A 16,862-nucleotide genomic window follows, 5' to 3' on the forward strand; every position below is an offset into this window, starting at 1 on the left:
ATGAGAAACAAACAAAGAAATAACAATCAAAACACATCTCTAGTATTTAGTAGCACCACCTCTGGCTTTTATGACAGCTTGCAGTCTCTGAGGCATGGACATGATGAGTGTTCTTCATCAATTTGGTGCCAACTCTCTTTGATTGCAGGTGCCAGATTATCCTTGCAGGTCGGAGCCTTGCTGTGGACCATTTTTTTTCAATTTCCACCACAGGTTTTCAATAGGGTTGAGATCTGGGCTATTTGAAGTCCATGACATTGACTGAATGAGTCTTTCTCCAAGGAATGCTTTTACAGTTTTCAATCTGTGGCATAATGCATTGTCATCTTGGAAAATGACAAACATATTTTGAATTGAAGGGATAAAAAGCTGGCTAAAATTTTAATGTAAACTTGTGCATTTATTGAAGATTTAACCACAGCTATCTCCCCAGTGCCTTTTCCTGACATGCAGTCCCCTATCATCAAGGACTGAGGGAATTTTGATGTTTTCTTCAGGCAGTCATCTTTGTAAATCTCACTGGAACAGCACCAAACAAACGTTCCAGCATCATCACCTTTTCCGATGCGGATTCTTGACTCTTGACTCCTTGTCCAATGCAGATTCTTGACTCTTGACAAGGTGATGATGCTGGAACTTTTGTGCAATGTTTGCAGCGGTTACATTGAAATTTTAGACACTTTTCTTACCCCTTCAATTAAAAAATTTGTGTCATTTTCCAAGATGACAATGCATCATGCCACAGAGCTAAAACTGTTAGTTTTCCTTGGAGAAAGACTCATCCAGTCAATGTCATGGCCTGCAAATAGCCCAGATCTCAACCCTATTGAAAACCTGTGGTGGAAATAGAAAAAGATGGTCCACAGCAAGGCTCAGACCTGCAAGGATGATCTGGCAACTGCAATCAAAGAGAGTGTGCACCAAATTAATGAAATATTCTCATCAATTCCATGCCTCAGAGACTGCAAGCTGTCATAAAAGCCAGAGGTGGTGCTACTAAATACAAGAGATGTGTTTTGTTATTTCTTTGTTTGTTTCTCATGATTCCATATTTTTTCCTCAGAATGGAGTGATTCCATATATATTCCCCTGCACTTGTTCTATAAAAGTAACATTTATTGACCACCACAATGTTTTTTATTCATTTCTTTTAGTGTTTCTGAATGCTAAAGAGTTGCACTTTTGAACTAATTCATTATTTTATCTGAGTTTGTTTTACATGATAAAATGTCTGAGTGAGTGTTCGTCCCAGACTGGTGATTCAATACTTTTTGCTAGGGGTTGTATTGTGAATGTGCTCACAGCAGAGGCTTACAACGCAACCTGTTCAAACATCAACTCGCATCTCTTTGCATAGACGTCCCCTTTTCGCACCACTTTCACAATATTTGTTTTCTCGTTGGGAGAACACGTTTCACACGGCATCCTGCGGTCGTACAACACTGGCATCATTGCACAAGATGTTTGTATGCTCGTCACTTTTGTGCCTCTCCTCCAAAGCGTTTGTTTGCGCAAACACTCCTTGGTCGCCCCGAGTGAACCCACAATCCTCACCGTTTTGTTCATTGATGGTTTTCCTCAGTAATGAGCCAAACAGAAAGAGTATTGGAGCTAAAAGAAAAGAAATGGTGGTCAAACCCAACCTGGTATTTAGCAGCTATCTTTGATAACATCATGTGTTTATCTCAGAGGAAGCTTTTACGACCTTAGAAATGGGAGCTGTTTCAATGCCTGGAACACACGTGCCTGTGATCTGACAGATGTTTTGCACCTGAAGACAGCGTGCTAAGTGTGACCGAGTCAGGAAGCGTCCCATCTATCTTGTGCATCATGAGGACCTTTTTTTTCCCCTCTAGTTTTTTTCTGTAAACGACATTGAGGATTCATCATGCTGGCATGCGCCTACTCGCTCCCCCTCGCCAGTTTGGAATTTCCTTTGGATGATCTCTGTCTGTTGATTGCAGACAACTCTTTGGATATTTTTGTTTCTGGTATTTTTTAGTAGCTGTTAGAAAATTCCATGCATATCATACTTTTATTTTCCATGGTTATATATCACAATACAAAATCTGAAATGTTGTGGATGTCGTACCATTTAGAAATGAAGTGATAGGCTATAAGTTATGTAAAGCTTTGCAGGTCAAACTATCAATAGAATAGAATAGAATAGAATAGAATAGAATAGAATAGAATAGAATAGAATAGAATAGAATAGAATAGAATAGAATAGAATAGAATAGAATAGAATAGAATAGCCTTTATTGTCATTATACGGTTGTACAACGAAATTGTGGAGCATCTCCCTTTACAGTACAGGACAAGTAAAAAAGAAAACTCGAAAGTGGCTTGCAAGAATAATGTATAAAATCTAAATAATTATAAGATATCTATCAGGTAAGTCCTATGTTCAGGCAGTGCAAATAATTGAAGTAGCGGCAGTTGACAGTGAAGGCATTGAATATTGCACTTTAATATTGCACGTAAATAAGAATTGCACACATAATATGTGTAAATACAAGTTGCAGAAGTTGACAGTGAGGCATTAAATATTGCATATTGCACTTAGTAAGTATTGGTGCTGCAACGATTAATCGATTAACTAGAGTAATTTGATTAGGAAAAAAGATTCAAATTAAATTTTGCTGCTTCGAGTACTCGTTTAATTAAAGTGGTGTTGTAGTTGTTTGTTTTGAAAGTGTTTGCATTTAGTTTAATTTTTTAGGGTGGATACACTGCCCTCTAGTGGCAACCGTGAATATGACATAACTCATTTCACATGGCTGAATCCAGCTGCTCTCTGTTAAGACCAAAATTTGTTTTTGTTTGAGGTAATGTTTTTTAATGCATTTATAATTTAGTTTATAGGTATATCTAGCCGTTTTTGTGGAAATATACGTTTAGACTATTTGCTAAGAGCATTGTAAAAAAAAAAAAAGAAAAAAAAAAGTTAGCATTTTTAGCATTTAAGCTAGCGGACTTTTGCTATACAAGTTAGCCAGTTGTTCTTTTGTTGTACTTAGATCCTCATTTATTTATTTATTTATTTTACCGTTTGAGACTCAGCTCAGGTATTTTAATTTTTTATGTTCCTCATCCAATTACTCGATTATTCGAACTCACTGGTTCATCGATTAATCGACTACTATAATCGATAGCTGCAGCCCTACATCAATGACATCACTTGAGATGTCATATTGTGTGAAAAATCATAACAATAATTCAAAATTAAATTCAAAACAATATCTTTGGTGCCCGTCGAGTAACATCTTGCGTAAGAACTTTTGAAGTAAAAGGAAGCGCTTCTGTTAGACGTAAGTAGTCCACCGCTTCCATCTCGGAGCACTTACAATCACATTACAGTACAAAAGGTTTCTATTCGTGTTTTGTTATTGACAACAAGCCTTTGGGCCAGGGTTCACGCTATACATATTAATCCTGATTAATATCTTTTTGCTAAAACGTTAAAACAATCCACCAATTACGGCAGTAAATAATAAAATACAAAGTTGTGGAAAAAAACAAAAAGGGAAATTATTGCAATGTTGTGCAAGATATTTCTAATCGTATCATAGGTGTAAGTTGTCAAAGGCACAGTTGTGGTAGAAATGTACACTGTCCCTACTGTGGAACATGGAAGAGGCTGTGGGTTTACTTTGCTACATCTGGGAGTGTGTCTTGAATCTGTGCAGTCTACAATGAACTGTCCTTGAAAGTTTCATCAATTGTTTGATTGTTGTGACCGCCGCAGTTGATGACCCCGAAACGCGGTGTCAGCAATAAAACTAACTTTCAAGATACGTATATGCTCAGTTAGTAGCTAAACCCTGCTCGCGCGCGTGTTTTTCTGTGGAGAAGTGGATGCTGATTTTGCGTTCCGCAGAGATATCCAATTTGATGCAAAGGTTTTCCAGTCACTCACACACATGCGAAATGAATCCTCACCGCGGAGGGTTTGAAAATGGCGGCAGGCAAACAGGAGACTGCATCCTTTTTGAATGCATATTCCAGCCTGGAATATTTATAATCATACATTGAAAATGAGCGTTTTTTTGTTTCCCATCATTTTTTAGGGGAACTCTAAATCAGGCTGCATAGGACACTTATGCTTTTGGCCAAGGACATCCTCCATTGAATATGGTATGCCTGGCTGTGGCTCTATTGTACAATTAGCATCATTTTGGCAGTGTTCTTTTTGGCCCCTCTTAATCTCCGCATATGGTGCAACAAAACAAGTAAGTAAATAAACCCTTACTCCCCCCTCACCCTTTTTGTTTAGATCCGTTTTTTCTTTTAATAAATGAAAAAAAAATATTTTTAAAATACAGACGTACCCGTTTTATGTGGCTTCGCCATTTTGTCTCCGGTCGTTTTTTTTTTGTTTGTTTGTTTGTTTTTTTTTTTTTTTAATAATATCGGCTTTTGTTTTGTGATGCATGCTTTTATTTTGGCGCAAAAAGCATAGAGCAGGTAGTACTTCCACACACGAGTAAGAGCACATTTACACACAAAGAAGAACGTTTTTGTGCACACGAAGAAGAGCGCACGAGCACACATGAGGAAGAGCACAGCCGAGTGAGAGAGGGGTTAAATCGCCAGCGCAGGAACGGAACTCTTAACGTAACCCGGGGGACTACCTATATTTGATTTTCAGCAAATCGTGGACAGGCAATGTAGGCAGTTGCTTGGGGCCCCAGTCAATAAAGGGGCCTCCAAGGGCTGCCAAAATGTACTCAACAGAAACGACAATAATTGGCCATTTGAAATGACACCACAGTCGTGAAGACCCCTCGTGGGCTCCACGCTACAGCATCAAGGGCAAGTTACCCCTTGATGCTGTCATTGGACCAGGGTATTTTGTTAAAAATCTTAGGTGTGTAATATCAAGTACGTTATGTAAATTTATTTTAGTTGATGTTATTTATTTAGACTATTAAATGTTTTTCTATTAAAATGTTTTATATATTGTCTGCCAACTTTATATTTCTTTTGATGTGGCCTTACTTATTTATCGTGGAGTTAATTGTTATGTGAACAAAAACCCAATTTGTGCAGCATGCACGGCACCTTTGTGAAGTTGGCGCCCCATCAAACTGAAATTCATATAAAAATGTCAATTGTTTGTGCTTGTTTGTGCTGTAAAAAGTTTTGCTTTGTGCTGCTATTGTTTTGAAGATATTTACAATTCTTTTATAGGTTGATCTGAGGTCAAGCAGCCCCCCATTTTGACTCAAAATGGCTAAAAATGCTGTCCATCGTTAACGCTTCCTTTGTGCTGTAAAAAGTTTCATTTGTGCTGCTATCGTTTTTGAGATTTTGAGATATTTATTTCGAGGGATGACGTCAATCGCAGCCCCTCCGTCACGGCTTACGGAGCGTTCCAACTATCAATAACTGAGGGGTGTCTAATCAAGTAGTGCAAACGAGGCATAAACAAATGGCACCCCTTCGGGTCCATTTTGCCTTCCATTATCACTCGAAGTTAATATTTCAAACCCCCCCATTTACTGCAAAATGGACCCAAAGGGTTGCCATTTGTTTATGGCTCGTTTGCGCTACTTGTGCGGACACCCCTCTGTTATTGAGAGAATTTGTACGCTCCGTCAGCCGGGGGAGCTGGATATGGAAAAGCTGGGAGTGACGTCTTCACTTGAAATGTCTCCATATCTATAAAACAATAGTAGCAGATATAAAATTTTCTACAGCACAAACACAAATGTAGCACAATCGAATGGCACCATTTCAGGTCCATTTTGCAATAAATGGGGGAGCTGCGCGACATCATCACTTAAAATTATTTCTCAATATCTCAAAAACGATAGCAGCACACACGAAACTTTTTACAGCACAAAGGAAGCATTAACGATTGACACCATTTTTAGCCATTTTCAATCAAAATGGGGGGCTGGTTGACCTCAGATTAACCAATAAAAGAATTCCAAATATCTTCAAAACGATAGCAGCACAAACGAAACTTTTTACAGCACAAACAAACACAAACGATTGACATCATTTTTATATAAATTTGCATCTGATGGGGGGCAACTTCACAGAGGTATGCACGGCGAGAGTGGGTATCTTGCTTGTTGCCCAAGAGACCCTAGCAACACCAGTGATTTTCCGCATTTAATTTTTAGATATTTGATGACTATTTATACTTTTTTACCCTGTGACCGCTGTTTTTCTGTCTTACATTAATAGAGTATGAACACTGAGTGTGTGTGTAGTTATTTTGTGCAGTTGAGCGGTCTTACAGCTAGAAATATCAATTGTAGTGTTGCTTTCTGCACCTTGGGTGTAAATGTCTGACATTAAAGGGAACCACGGATAGAAAGACATGTAGTACTTATGTTGTACTTAAAAGATAAATGTTAGTACGAGTTATAATAAGGTGATATTAAAACCCCTCTTAATGTTTTTGTTTTAATAAAATTTGAACAATTTTAAACCAAAAAAATTAACTAGTAGGTCGCCAATGTTGTTGATGTCGCAGGGCGGTGACGTCATATGGCCACGCTGCCGTACTTCCACAGTACGGCACAGTACGTACTTAACTATGTAAAGTAGTGATTAAAATACGCCACAAGGTGTCAATGGCGAGTTTTAATTTAATTAGAGATCAAGCCAATGACTTCGTTTTGTCCCTTGACTGACCATGTAGTTTTCCTCTGTGGGCGCCGTAAGCCAAATGTGCCATGTGTTCAATTATATGTTGTGAAGGAAAGACACCTGATAATGGCTACCAGCATCATAGTTTGTATATTGTGACTAAATATTGCCATCCAGTGTATTCGTTGAGCTAAACGAGTTGCTAAAATGTTTAAATATAAATAGTTTGACCAAAGTCTGAGTAAGTTTTATGTGTATTTTGCATATATATTTTGATTGTGAATGTCAGTTCTCTTTGCATTTTTGTTTAACTGTTTGTGAATGTCAGTTCTCTTTGCATTTTTGTTTAACTGTGTGAGAATAGGGCCTCATTAATATAGATTGGAGCACTTTTCTTTTTGTGAACATTATTTTTTGAGCGATATGAATATTATTTTTCTTGTCATATTTTCACTATGATATTTATGTTCAGTTGTATATTGTGAAGGTTGCCGAAGCCTATGCCAATGAACGGCGCAGTCCGAGCTACGAATCTGAATGCCCGTGTCCACTCACCTTTCTCTGCCTCTTAGATCTCAATGTGCAAAATAAGGCGTCATTATAATTTGTTGGGCAGAAAATGATACTAACAGCCAGCAATAAAACTAAGTTTAATACATCTATTCGTTTTCCGTATCGCTTATTCACCGGGAAGAAAGCTTCAAGAGCAACGTCTGATAAATCTGAGAACACCGGCAGGATGATCAACAATCTGGACATCTGCTTTCGCGTGACAAAAATAAGGTAAGGTAGCATTCTCTCGGTCACGGAGCCCCTTAGACGTCTCGGTAAAGGCAAACTGCATCAACGTTTTCGTATGCTGTGATACACGGGCTATCAGCAAAAACAATTAGACTGCTGTGTTTCACTGTATACCCAATTTATATGGAACGCAAACGGCAGCTCTGGATGCTAACTATCTCTATAAAAATATTGGAATAAGTTGGATCACACAATAGTTTACCATGAAGATCTGCAAACAATTTTTGACATCAAACACTCTCCTGCTCTCGTCACAAGAGCAGGAGAGTGCTGTCACTAGCGATTTTGACACATGAACGCTACTTGTCTCATCCCGTCTTTCCTGTTCATTTTGCGTTTGCTGTCCTTCTCATTAATGTTCCACTCGGGTTCAAATTGGAAGGGCAGAACCGATGACATGTTTAGGTAGTTAAAAAGTGACACTGTGGAAGTTCGGCAGCGTAACCATGTGACGTCATCGCCCTGCGACGTCAAAAAACAATGGTGACCTACTAGTTAAATTTCACAAATTTTATTAAAACGAAAACATTATTATAACTTGTACTAACATTTATCTTTTAAGAACTACATGTCTTTCTACCCGAGGTACCCTTTAAGGAGCTGTTGAAAGACTCAGTGTAATGCTGCTGGTGGGAATTGTTATCTATGATTGATGTCAGCTTGACTAATGTTTATGACTATTTATGTTTTCATATTTTTGATTATTTCCTCCGGGAGCAATTTTGAAACGTCAACCTGTTTGCTTTCCATTGTATTCATAAGCTATAATATTATAGTTTTTGAGGCTATAAAAATGAATTGCAGTTTTAGGTGAAACAAGCAATGTTGAATTGTAGTCCTCACCTTACGGGATGTTTCTCAGCGGGCATCAGACTCCTGGTATGCACAAGGTCTTCTAATGCGGTCGGCTCCATTCCATCGGGCCGGGTCTAATCCTTCGTCATCAGCTGTTTCCTGGCCCGAGCCGCTCGCCACATGTTCTGTGTAAATGTGCTTCACATTACGACCATGTAGAAAACATACCAGCAGACTGATTCAGCTCACAGAGCGCTCTGTCACGCACACGTGTTGTAAAACAAGGCGGATCTCGCTTCCCTTGTTATTTAGAAGCTGCTTAAACTAGTTAGACTATCAAAAATATATATTAGCTCATTGATGGGAGTATTTTTTCTTTATTTTTAATCAAATATGAGTCATACAGTGCTGTATTTGGCAGTCAGTTATTTGCTTATTCATTATTAATCACTACTTTTGAATTGAACATGGCTCATCGGGCCTCAATTAGTCACCACTTCTTTAATGCTGCACTTAGAGACTTATTTGAAAGGTATCTTCATTGAAAAGCTCTAAGTGTTATTGCCATCTGGCGTCCTCCTTGTTTCCCTCCCACCACACTGGCACAGCGCTGACAAGGCAGCTGCACCTCATTGAGCGCGGCCTCTCCTGCAGGTCACTGCGAGGAGGAAATGCTTTCATTATGAGTTACAACGCTCCACTTTTGGATAATGAAAGTACAAAGCAAGCAGCGTGTTCACATGTACGAGCTGATAGGCGGTCCACGACAAGCCTTACACTCCCTAAAGTTGGGAGGGAAAAAGTTTTCTCTTACAGTTTACACTTGTTCTAGTAATGGAGTATTTTGCTGACAAGTTTAGATGGAAACACACGTGATACCCTCAGCAACACAAATTATTGAGGATCAGATTTCTCGAGTAATCCTTGACTAACAGTTTGACAGTTTTAACAGCTATACTTTACACCCTGGGTGGCACGGTGGACCGTGGTTAGTATATCCGCCCCAATAGAGGTTAGTGAGGTTCCCACCTTCCTGTGTGGAGTTGGCATGTTTTCTCCATGCCTGGGCATGGGGTTTCTGCAGATACTCCGGTTTCCTCTCACACCTACTGAAAACATGCTTGCATGTTAGGAAGACTAAATTGTTGGCTGACCATTCTTCTCACTCATAGTCAGCTGGGATAGACTCGTTTTTAACAATATCAGCCCCTAAACACTTTTGATCTTATGGACGGGAGCTGAAAGTCACTCACAGCAAGGGGTCCTCAGAATTGTTTTTAGTGTTTCCCATCCAAAAACAGCCGTTTCGGTCAAATTTGTCATGCTCGCGTGTTTTTTTTTTCATACAAGGCGTGCACAAGGTAGTACACACACATGCTGGATAGTTTACGTTAGGAGTGGGAACCTCAGGGCACCTCACAATACGATACGATTCGCGATACAAGGCTCACGATAACGATTATCTCACGATATCACGATACAGCGATTATCGATATATTGGTCAGAAATTGGATACATAATCTACGATACAACTGTTGAAACGATAAAAAAAATATATATATATTTCAAAATAGAAAAAAATACTGTTTAAGTCATTTATTTAACAGTGACACAATTTTTGTGCAACATTGCTGTAAAATATAAATCTACTGCAAATTGTGCACCTGCACATATAGAGGAAACAAACCACAACCACTGATATCGCTTGGACAGATCATGATGAATGGCACCCTTAATTTCTTTAAAGTTTTAAATCTTTAAAAAAAGAAAAGAAAAAAAAAAGTGCTGTAGGTGTCAGCAGTTGAGCTGGGAGTGGGGCAATGATAAAATTGGTGGGTCTTTTCTTCGTATATGACCTTTGCTGCCAAAATCGTTGGTTTGAGCACTTCCACAATTTGCCTACATTGACTTGCTCAGTCACAGTCTTCCTCACCTTAAAAACAACAAAATAAAACAAAAAAAATATTAGCTACTTCATAGCTTTTGAGTTGAAATCCTCATTTTTTTGTGTTGGAAGTATTGAATTAAAAAAAATATTAATTGAATGTATAGAAATTAAAAATGCAATAATTACCTATTTTAATATGTAGGCTACATTAATTATCATGCACATCACTTTATATATCTTGGAACCTATTCAAACCATTTTTATAACTTATTGTATTAAAATGGCAGTAATAACAGTTTGTGTAGTAAACTAGATGGAAAGTGGTTCTCAATATCAAATAAATCGGTTAATTCATGTGGGCTTGTTCGATATTCATTTTCATGCAGTTTAGGGTCCTGGTTTATTTTATATCATTCAACACCAAATGTCATCAAAATAATACATGTAAATTAAAAATCAACTACATTGCAAAGCTTTCTTACCTCAAGTGATGAATGCGAAGCAGTGAAGAAATCCGGTGCGCACTTTGTCACCAGCTCCCAGTGAACCTTATTTTTGTAAGACAATTCTTGCATACAGCAAAGTCCTTGTTCACCTTACTTCCTTACTTGTTGGTGTAAAATCTAAAGTGTGTCCCCATGTGTGATTTGTAGCAATATTTTTCTCATTTTTTCCTCCACCGTTCTCACGGAGCTTTTTTATTTCTTCAACCCACTTAGAGCTTCCTCTCTTTCTCTCTAGATGACTTGTGCGCACTTTACCTTCACCGCCACTCCCGAGCTCCCCTAGTGGACCGCCAAGGAATTGCTCAACAAACATTGAGCAGTTTACAGCATCCATACTCCATTGTATGGCCAATATGTTAAATAAAAGTATCGATACTTGGCGGGAGCATATCGATAACCGAACGTGTTGCAAAATATCCCGATATATTGCTGTATCGAGATATTATCACACTCTTAGTTTACGTACTACTACTAGGCTACTTAAAAGACAAGCATTCTTTTTCACCTACAGTGTGTGTTGGAGTTTTTGTATAGGAAATAAAAGCGCCCATGTATTATAACGCACATCATTGCAGCTAGACGGCGCGATGACACACGAACACATTTGAAAACTAAAAGGTCGAGTAAATCTCAGTTTAACACCCCCTTTTTTACAACACTACACACACGAGTATCTAACAGTGCTCTGCATGGCGGCAGCTGAACAGCAACAACGGGCTATAATGCAAGCATATCTTACCTATTTGAAGACACATATAGAACTATCATCGTAATCATCTTCATTTTCGATCTCGATTGGAATTTTGAAGAATTTTGATCACTGATTTGTTTTTGCACCATATTAACGCCTCCTGTTATCAGTTCACTTTTCCAATAGCACCTTATACAATGTTGCCTGGTAGCAAGCAATGTGTCAGTTGGTGACCATGTTATGAACAAAAAAAACTTTTTCAACATATATATTTAATCCCCGAAGTTAAATACTGTACTCTATTGTTTTAATGTTTTATTTATTTATCTATTTTTAACAACAACAAAAAAGAATCTACCAAAACACTTTTTTCCCTCCCCAACACCATGGGATGCTGCAACACCCCACCCCACTGCCGTGCCGCTGATTCTATGTATTCCATTTAACTGAAAGTTGATTTTTAAAATGAGATTAACCATACTTTTGAATTTTGATCAATTAAGATTGATCAAAGTCAGGTACTTGCACAATATAAAGCATGGGTAAATGTAAAAATCTTGTGACAAAAATACATTTTTATTTCTAGAATGTCATATACATGAAACCTATTCACGCAGAAGCGCATAGCTTGACTTGGTAACAGTGGAACCAAGAGAACCAAGTACAGTGGACCCTTATGATGCAAGGTCAATCCGTTCCACAAGCAACCTCATGATGTGAAGGAGCTCGTATCATTAATATATTTTCTATATTGGATTTAGGACTTTTTTTCTAATCCTAAATCTAAAGACTTTTTAAGACATTGCGGATACCCTGTATGAAATGGTAAAAGTGAGCAAGATTTGACTGCCAAATTTAAGGGTGTAGGTTTGGTCTCAACATTGGTAGGGACGCTACAAAGGAAATCTACAGTGACTGTGTATTTGTCTGTGTGTTTTTTATGGGAGGAATAAAAATATCTGCATAGGCTGCAAAAAAAATATTTTTAATTATATGATGTAGAAAAAGAAATAAATACATTTTAATTCATGGTGTTAAACTTGTATAGCGCTTTTCCACCTTTCAATTGAACCCACAACCTCTGGGTTGGTGGACAACTACTCTACCACTGAGCCACACCACCTCATGAAAAAAATGCACAGTTGAATTAACGTTAACAGTCGAAAACACATACAGGAGAACGCTTCTCTCTAAGCAGCTTTCTACTCGAGATATACAGGTTAGCCAATTCACTTTCAGTAGCAAAATTAGTGGCGTGTTCCCCACCTCCACCACATTGACGTCTTTTTATATTACTTACAGTGGTTGCTGCTGGCCGAAAAAAACTTTGAATATCCTTTCTCTTCGAAGGTGGCAGCATGTAAGTCTCAACATAATGAAAATACTTCACTTAATAATGGCTGGGTCTATTCTATCTATTACATCCTTAGAACATATGGGAAGACAATCTAACTGAACTTATATAATACAAATACGGTTGATTAAAAATTGGTGGGGGTAATTTCAGCATTCTGAAAAGTTGGTAGCGGTATGTCCATACCGTCCCTATGCAAATCTATGACCTTGCCCAAATTTGTTTTCTGCATGTAAAATTACTTTAGTGCAGTCATTTTCATTTTTTGATATGGTCACAATTTCTTAGGACCTAATATAGAAACATGATTGATGCGACATTTCTTTTTTCGTTTAATGTATGCATTAATGCTATAATTTTGACAGCACTCATACATATGTTCGATATGCATGTATGTGTGTATGCGGGCCCGTGCGTGTTCGTGCGCGAAACAACGCAGTGAGCCAGCAGGACCAAGAATAACATCCTGTTGCTTTTCCATGATAAAAATATTATGTTCAGCTCTGCACTTTTGTTAAACCGAACCCATCTGTATTAGGTCTCAGAGCTACCTCTCGACTGTTTAACGTGACTGATTCCATTTTAGCCAGAAGTGCCTAAAAAGTGCAAACAATTACTCAGGTCCCGTCTTGTCCCAGCCATTCTTCACAAGATGGTGCTGTTTAAGGAAAAGAGTGGGACTTTTAGACAGTTGTCTTTAATTGTACACAGCTGTTTTTGTTTCTTTTTTTGATGGGGTTGTGGGGGTGTGTAAGAGCCTAGGGACTTTCTAGTGTGTGTAGGCTTCCTCCACTCCTTATGAGGCAGGCTGAGGAGCCTTAACCCATCAGTGTCAAAAAGGGAGGTGGTGTGATTGCAACAATATTTAATATCCATCTATCCCCAAATGAGCAGAAATAGTTTCGATCGTGGGTGGGACTTGTTACTTGCTGAAATAGGGCCAATTGTTGACAAAAGTAGGATTTACAGCTCAAGGAGAACGGGAACATGTACATTATTCCAGTGACAACATGTGTTTGAGTTTTTATATGTTAATGTGTTTCCTCTCGTGTAGCCCAAGGAGTTAAGGACAAAATCCATTAAAGGAATATCAAAGGCCAGCCACATCCAAACCTGTCATTCTCTTCCACTGTTGGTCTTAACGCAAGCAGTCCTTATAATGTCCTACCACTGCCACTACAAACAGAGTTTACTGCTCAATTTGATGGAGGAAACCACAAAAACAGTTTCCAGAACGTGTGTTGCCTGTGCATGTGGGACAGCTGGTTTTGCACAGTCACTCTGTCCTGAAGCTGATATCAGCTTTATTTATTTATTTATTTTTGTAGACAACTTTTGCTGTCATTTATTCTTCAACCAGAATCATGCATCTGTGTGAGTTAAGTGATGTCTCAGTTGACATTTTGCACACAGCCATAAATCAATCACCCATCCTAGATACCGTTAAAGAGATCCATGGACATAAAGACTTGTAGTTCTTAAAAGATAATTGTTAGTATGAGGAATAATAATTTGATATTAAAATCCCCCTTGATGTTTTGGTTTCTATAAAATTTGTAAAATTGGGTTGACTAGGACTGTTGTTGACGTCGCAATGTGCCCCGGGCGGTGACGTTAACTTTCAGAGTATGACTGTTTAGCGAGACAAACATGTCTTCTGATCAGCCCTTTTAGTTTGAACCAGAATATTAATGAGCACGACAATACTGTCGATATTTCAAGAAACGAGCAGCAAAAGCAAAATGAACAGGAAAGATGGGATGGGACAAGGTTAGGACAAAACCAGTACTGTTCATGTGGCAAGTTCATCTCGTGACAGTGACAGCAAATACTGTCCTGCTCTAGTGACGGAGCAGGAGAGTGTTTGCTGTCAAGAACTCCAGCTTTTGTTTGCAGATCTTCATGGTAAACTATTGGGTGATCAAACTTATTCCAATATAATTATGGAGATTGTTATCATCCAGAGCTGCCTTGTGCTTTACAGCAGTTGTATTATTTTTGCACAGGTGTTATCATCCAGAGCTGCCGTGTGCTTTACAGCAGTTTTATTATTTTTGCAGATAGCCTGTGCATCACAGCACACGAAAACTTTGATGTAATTTGCCTCAACCGAGACGTCTAATGGGCTCCGCCTCCATCATATTTTTGTCACGTAAAAGCACTGTCCAGGTTGATGATCGTTGTTCTCATATTTGGCGCCCTTATCAGATGTTGCTCCCAAAGCATTTGTGGCGGTAAATAAGCATTCTTTTATATTCAGTTGGAATCTCATTATCCAAAAGTGCTAAATAAACAAGTTACATCATAAAAATACATATGCAACATGAAAACGGCGTAAATAAATGCTTAAGACCAATGAGCGACACGGAAAACAAATGAATAAATGCACTTAACTTTTGATTGCTGGCTATTCGTATCATTTTCTGCCCAACAGATTATAATGATGCCTTATTTTGCACATTGAGATATAAGAGGACTGCCGTGTACTTTATTTGTATTTAAAGCACCTTTGCTGCATGCAGGAAGCGTTCAAGCCCACACTGTTTAGTACCATTAACTAATACCACCACGACCATGTTATTTTTATCTACATCGATAGTATGTGTACTGTTTATTGATCTATTCGCTGCAATCAGTAATTTAAGTCCTCAAATTAAAACCAACAAATCTATTACGGTCTGCGAATGCAGAAGCGAGTTTTGCACCCTAAAGCAGACAACAGTAACAGAGGGATTGCGTACACAGGTTTATTACGAACAAACACAAAAAAAAAAAAAAAACAGGCAATCGCAAATAGTGAGACAAAAAAGGGTCCATGAGAGCAGGTGAATAAAAAAATAAAAAGAAACTGGGAAAACTGCGGTGAAGTGCTGCAAAAGCAGGGTGAAAACAAATAATGTACTCAAATACCTGCACAAGGTAGAGGATTCCAAAAACGAGGGCGTCAGATGAATGAAAAACAAAAACAAGGCAAGGATGGAACTAGCAACAAAGGGATCGAGAATAAGAATTGTCAAATGGAAACAAGTCAATATCTCGGCAACCCGCCTAGGATCGGTTTACATACACTGCTGATGAGCTGGTACGACATCGGGAACTCCTCCCTAGTATCAAGCACAGCTATTCTCCCAGTATAACCCAACCACGTCATCACCCCCACCGTGCACCCTGCGTAGGTCAAAACATGCACTAAATATTATAGATTTTTAAATCAATGGCAATATTTTATGTGTTTCTAATAACATATTTTAGTACACAAGAACACTTGTGACTTATCAGATCATACAAGTCTTTATATTCGTCGATCCCTTTAAGGGAGCATGTCCGACTAACTTTAGGAGGCACCATTGTCTGATTGATTTGGTAGTTCACCACCTGCCATAAAACTTAAAGGAAGAAGACGAAAGGAGAGACAACTGCGGACGTCCAAAACGGTGAACCGATGCCCACACAGAATATTTTAATCGTGAGTATATCAGTATGAATTTAAAAAAAAAAACCACACAACTGGATTCTAATGGATTAAAAAATTGGGACGCGCGGCATCACTCCCATCTAAATGTTTTCAAAATGAACAAGCATAAATACGTTTTACCTCTTTAGATTTAACTAATACCTGAGGCTAACTAGCGAGTTGGCTTGCCTAACTTGCTCGTACAGTAGATGCAAAGACATTCACAAAAATGGTTATCAAAGTTGTAGTTAGTTCTCGCATATTATAACGTCTAAGTAGCTGTTTCATTAGCTAAAAATGGTTAACTTCATGTCTTTGCAATCGGTTCTGAGAGTACGCTACATTAAAGCGATGCACCTCCGTTAAATTGGCCCCCCCATCAGACGTAATTTATATAAAAAGGACGTCAATCGTTTGTGCTACATTTGTGTTTGTTTGTGCTGTCAAATATATTAATTTCGAAAGATGACATCACTCGCAACTTTTCCGTATCCAACTCCCGTGGCTAACGAAGCTTACCAACTCTCTCAATAACAGAGGGATGTCCCAACAACCAGCGCAAACGACAACAACTAGGACAAACGAATGCCGTGGGGTGCTTGCAAGGGCGTAGGTTGGGTCTCAACATTGGTAGGGACAATATAACAGCATAACCTACATGTACACTTTTTGCTGGGGACGGGACATTAATAAGACCATACAGATTGGGTGAATAGGGGTCAGGGCTACATTTCTCACGAATATGAACCTAATTAATTGATAGGCTA

The 16,862-nt window shown here is 38.5% G+C and overlaps 1 protein-coding gene across 3 annotated transcripts in view; it reads left to right on the forward strand.

The window, feature by feature from the left end:
• The window catches only part of pdgfrb (platelet-derived growth factor receptor, beta polypeptide), a 125,882-nt gene that overhangs the window by 8,132 nt on the left and 100,888 nt on the right, over positions 1-16,862 (forward strand). The window lies entirely within an intron of this gene.

This window comes from Corythoichthys intestinalis, chromosome 11, assembly GCF_030265065.1.
Source record: "Corythoichthys intestinalis isolate RoL2023-P3 chromosome 11, ASM3026506v1, whole genome shotgun sequence".
NCBI lineage: Eukaryota > Metazoa > Chordata > Actinopteri > Syngnathiformes > Syngnathidae > Corythoichthys > Corythoichthys intestinalis.